Source organism: Pieris rapae, chromosome 1 (genome assembly GCF_905147795.1).
Source record: "Pieris rapae chromosome 1, ilPieRapa1.1, whole genome shotgun sequence".
Classification (NCBI taxonomy): Eukaryota; Metazoa; Arthropoda; class Insecta; order Lepidoptera; family Pieridae; genus Pieris; species Pieris rapae.
In genome coordinates, this window is record NC_059509.1 from 9,657,263 (window position 1) to 9,663,466 (window position 6,204).

The window sequence follows — 6,204 nt, forward strand, 5'->3', positions numbered from 1 at the left end:
ATATAAATCCCATTCCATAGAAGAGAAACTCTTTATCGACAACGCATTTGACACATCAACACGATATAGTTGTAAACGAAGTCCTGCATCGCATCTGTTTGTATGTCCAATATACGAGGCGTGTTCAATGCATAGTGATAATGCGATTAATTATTTTAAGAAAAAATATATTGATAGCCCTAGACAGTAATAAAAAATTTTGCCCAATTAAACAAACCCAAAGTCTTATAGACTAGAACTACGTGTTCTGGATACGAAATACACCTATCGCTAGGATTTAGTGGCATCTTGTCCCGAAAACCACGAGAGGCCAATACGGATTCGTGCCTTAGCGGAGCACTGAGGACGCCCTATGAAAAAAGTTACATATTTCTGCTTAAAAAAATTTACTACGGAACTGGTAAATGAATGCCTGCTTTCAATTGCCTGCTGGCAATTAACCTTGGCTGGAAGTTGGTCGTATTACTATTGTTTTATAAAAAAAGAAATGAAATCTTCTAAAGAAAGTGTCCATTGTAGTAACCATTTGTCAACGCGTTGAGAATGCCCAAAATAGTTTCTGACGCGCATTTGGGCCCAATTCTATAAATTAGTGTATAATACTCTATCAATATAGAGAGTTACAAAACTGAAAAATGATTGGGTGCACAGTGGATACTTGGAACGTGGATACAAACTGACTGCCCACCGCTGCCTCCGCCATTTCGAATTTAAGTTTAAAATGTTAATATGAGTAGAAGTTTAAAAAATTATCGGGACTTAAATAAAATCAGTGGCGCTACAACCTATTAAGGTATTGGCATCAGATTTCTGAATCTGTTTCATGATCATTTTTAAATCTAATAGGCAAGTAGGATATTAGCCTCCAGCGCCTGATACACGTCGTCGACGACCTCAAGTATGAGAGTCGCTCGCTGAAGCCTAGGCCAACACTGCTCTAATCGGGACTTAAATAATATTTATAATTCAGATATTGTCTTCTGAACTAATATGCAATAAATTTAACATACAAAATGCATGTTTGAAATGTATACCGTTCAAGAACCACTTTGCATCTTTATTCGTCTTACGAAATTATTCAACAAACTCTAGAAACTTAGCGATCGCACTTTTATAACTAATTTAATATGAAACTTACAAAACTGTTAAGTTTTTACCGGACCGACAGAAAAGTCTCCTAATACAAAATTCACATAAAAAGTGATTTATATTAACAAAAGTTGCAACAATGTTAGTTTGACTTTTTGAATATATGAATAATTTAACTAAAACCCAGATAAATGTTATTTAGACGATTACATTTATTTATACCAAAATGTTACTCTAGAGAAGAGTTAGTTGTTCAAGTCAATTTCTTTGTCAATTTATAGTTATTATAAATTTAGGTATCAATTTTTGTTAAGAAATTTTGTATATAAATAAAGGATATAAATGTTAGAATATTTTTTAAATACAGCATAAAAAGTATTTGTATTCCATAAACTATTAGTTATAGCAAAATTTAATTATATTATTACATAAAATCTTAAATTACCTAATACATACATATTTGAAAAAGCTATGTCAATTAACATAACATGACAATGACGCTTTTTTATTTGGACGAGGGAACACACAACTAGACAGTTGTCAGCTAGGTGGAGTAAAATCCAAATTGTTGTACATTTTTCGCACCTTCAAATATCCATATATATTCTTCCTTGCAGGAAAAAGTAAAGGAAAATCAAATGCACATCATGGGCCATACATCATTTTCTTTAAAATACTTTATTTGAGTCCAGAAGAAAATTTGATGCTTTTTAAGTCATTTATTTAAAGCTTTTTCCTTTTAGCTGTTAAGTAGCTTTACGCGGGAAAACTATAAAATGTATAAGCTCAATGCTTATTACTTACGTAGCATATCTACGTGGGCTGAATGTCCTTTGACATCTTTTAATACTTAAACAGCTATGCCAAACTTATATGTAAAACTTAAATGGAGATGTGCAGGCCACGTAGCGCGTTATACAGATGATAGATGGTCTAAAGCAGTACCGAATGGACTGGTCCAAAAGGAACTAGAAACAAAGGAAGACCAATAGAGCGATGGGACGACGGGATCGAGAGTGTATCTGGAAGAAATTAGATGACGATGGCACAAAATAAATTAGGGTGGAAAAGGTTTGAGGAGGCCTTCCCCTGGACAGGAATCTTAGTTAAAATTGTATTTATATCTATTTTATTTAATCTATGTAAATAGGATGTGGGAAAATAAAGGCTTATTATTATTAATACTAAAACAATATAGTATTACAATTTAAGACATATATCTTACCGACAAAACATCGGTAAAGTTGCTCTGTAAACAAAATATTTATTATCGAGAACGCACAAAAACTTTTTTAATAAACTGGCTCGTGGTTGCTTATATTTTCACATCTCCACTCAGTATTATTTCTTTTATATTTTCCTGAAGCTCTTTAATTATATATTTATAAAAATACATATCTCATTTTGACGCTACCAATAACCTGAATTCGATGTAGGCCAGTGGCGTATTAAAAGTGATAACTTTTTAATCCACTGGATTTTAGCCGTATTTATAGCAAAACTTTGTTTTTGTGCAAAATTTTTATCTAGGTACTTTATTCATACTGAATAATATAATACTATGTTACTCGTTCAAGTACATATTGAATATTCGATCTTTATCAATTTTTAATCATCATTGAGCCCAAGTAAAGAAACTCCTAAGTTCCTGTGGCATCATGTTACTACTAAAACCAAATCTCTGACTTGACTTGTTCGGCATCTCTAATGCATTTTCCCAATGTTAACTTGAATAGTAGACATACAACGGCCTTACCGCTATATGGAAGCTATTCCTAGCTAATACAAGTATGTATTTCCAAACTGTTACTATTTAAGGGTTTGTCTGGGAATTCCAAAGTGGTTCAGTTTAATTTTGTGCCATAACTAGTTCAATAAAATAGCCTTTTATGGTTTTATTTTATAATTAGGATAGAACAACACTTCTTTTCATGTAAAGTTTCCACACACATATATACTTAAAAATTAGTTTTAGATATAGTCTTCATAGAGTTAATTAAATTAGTTTAAAGATAGATTTTTAGAAACGCGCGCCAATACTTAAGAAGCGCTTCGGAATGTTTGGAACTAAATGGACGAACGAACATTCTAATATAATGTTTAGGTAATATTAAAAATTAGACATATTTATATATGGATCTAACCGGAAACTAAGAATAGACTAGAATAGACATAAAGTAACTCACAAAAAATAATACTCAGAAATCGATAACTTATCTATGACAACATTATTTGCGTCCGAGGAGTAGGAACACTGTGGCGTACTGCGTGACGCAGTGACTGACCATGGGGAGGCGGAACGTGGCTGTGCTCAACAACTATGGATGGACGCTCTCTCGAACCCTACGTTGAAGGTATCCCGGGATGAGTTCTTATCTTCCATTCATTCCATTCCATCTTACATGTTGCTCAGGCACAGCACGGCATGCAGGCTCTAACACGTCAATAAATATCATGACGATTTTTCCACAGTAGAAGTCGCCCGGGCCCGTCGGGGGACACCAAGCACTAAGCTTGAGCAAATAATGACGATTTTTAGGAAAGGCGAGATTTGACACCCCCTGCTGCCTATCCGCACCTGCCTGATCGCTCGCGATATGTTGAACTCCTAAATAGTAGCCTATAAAAAACGCTAAGTCTACTATTAAGGAGTTCTTCATTTTTGACCAGAAACAGAGATTATATTTACCCTATCAATAAAATTCCGTAATATTAAAAGTCATCCTTAGAGGCATTTCATAAAGAGCTTTGTCATTGAAGCACTTCTGATCTTCAAAGAATCTCCTTGACTACTTGGTAGTTAAATTTTAAAGAAAATAAATAAAATTTCAAATATAATTTTTCAGTAACTAGATCTTGAAAACCATCGAGTATTGTCACCCTATTGAATCCCAATTGAAAAGGTGGCTTGGTCTAATTATATCGAAGCTTGGCGACAAGTTTTTTACCGAAGAGCCGCCGCTGAATACAGAGTAGTCGGTAGACGGTGAACTAACTCGACTTCTTGATTTGGAGAAGTGAGTTTAACTATGTCAATTACTTTTCCGTTGGCTTTGTAATAATGGAACTTTTCTTGATTTTGTGGTTTGATTTTATAATAATTGATAACACTGTGTGTTTACAACGCTATTAACAGCTTTTTACTTTAGCTGTACACCAAATGTGAACCACCTTGATGGATAACGTATGTGTTTTATTGAGAATAAACAATAAATATATACGGTTTCAATATTTTTTGAGTATTGTGTTACTTAAAATATATTTAAAATGACTTTAGTGTCCTTCAGAACTTGTTTAACCCCTATTAGGCGAAACATTATTAACATTAAAAATTGCAAAGGTTAGTTACTTCACAAATAAGAAAAGACACACTTTATTTAACTACCGTTGAAAGACAAACTAAATGATACAACCATTCCAAACATATGTGAAATATGCAAACTAACGATATATTCGAATATAATGATAAATGTTTTAAGTTCGCTTGCAGTTTTCATAGATCATTATTTTGTAATAATGACCTATCCGAAACAGTTTCTAAAGCAAGATTCATTCGTCTCCAAAGCTCACGAACGATTAAACAGAACAAACGAGCATAGTCGGCGCTTCGTCAGCGCGTGGCTACACGCGATATATAATACTGTTGGTCGCTGAAAGCGCTTTACGACACTGCAGTCATATTGTACTCACGCCTCAATGAAGTCTTGTTTTTGAAAACCTGGTTGAATTGTTGACTAGAGCTGTACAGAATTTTATTCTATACCTGTTCTGCTTTAAAATTTTACGAAAATAAAAAAATAATTTCAAAATGTATCGAATATTTAAATTTTAGACAGTGTCAAAAATAATGCTGTATTATCAATTCACGACCACATTAAAAGTCTTTAACAAATCATCGTATTATACGTTAATTATTTATTTGAAGTTTATGTTTTTAAAACATTTCGAGAAGGATATCAGTCGATTATTATCGGTATGAAATAAAGTAAATCAATATTTTTGTAAGCGATGATTTACTAGAGCAGGCTTATTGAAATGATTCCTTTACTATAAATATTGCACAAAATTATAATACTACAACTCTTACTTAGTCTCGATTTCTGTATGTCTCGTGGTTATTTTCTAATAGGTGATCAGTCTTCTCAGCCTGACACATCCGATGTTTTTTGTTTACCGTACGAGGGCATGTTAAACGAGCATCAGGGTGATTAGCTGGTGTTCGAACCTACAGACTCAGGGATGAGAATCGGACGCTCAGAGCAGTAGCCCAAGACTGTTCCTTATTAATTAAATAACAATATGAAACCTTTATAAATGGCAGCGGATCAGCTGCATAGTGCTGACAATTAATTTCGTTATTTAAGGTCACACAATTTTACGTTACTACAAAATAACACGTCAACAAAATTAATACCCTTTTTATAATAATTAAATGAACAAATATCCGTTTGTAAGAGACGTCAGCTCGTACAAAGCCCCCTCGAACCAAATTAAAGCCATTGATTAAATACCATAACTGTGCGAACTGAGAAACTAATTTAAATTCATTAACGGTCTCTCGTTGTCTAAATATTTGAATAATTCGATTTCGCTCTGGCGAGTTGGAATAAACGCAAATCAGGATGGGCCATAATTAGAAGGGACAGTAACAAGGGTAGGTATAAGTGATGACCGATATACTACAACATCTATCACTAAGTACCACAACCTGTTTTTATTATATCAGTTGATGTTTACATTATTAAGTAAATTTAATCGAACTCTCTTTTAGATAATCTAACGTTGTCTTTAAACCAGTGAAACAAACACGGGATCGAAGGTTTAAATAGTATTACATTTTCTTGATTTTGTCACCATTTGGCTGTGGCGACAGAATTACTATTTGGTGACAATTCTCTGTTGCAATTGCTGGTAACTATGATCGCAAGAACTAAGAGCAAACTGGGCCTAAGAGCTCACTAAAATAGTTTTTTAAAAATATATGAAAGTAATTTCCTACGATTACAGCTTAACGCTAATTCAATAGAAAATAATAACAAATGTCACTCTTATGAGTTCGGTTAGTGTAAATAAATAGGTACTGTTTCCTATGCCTAGTGTGGTTATTCGGTACTC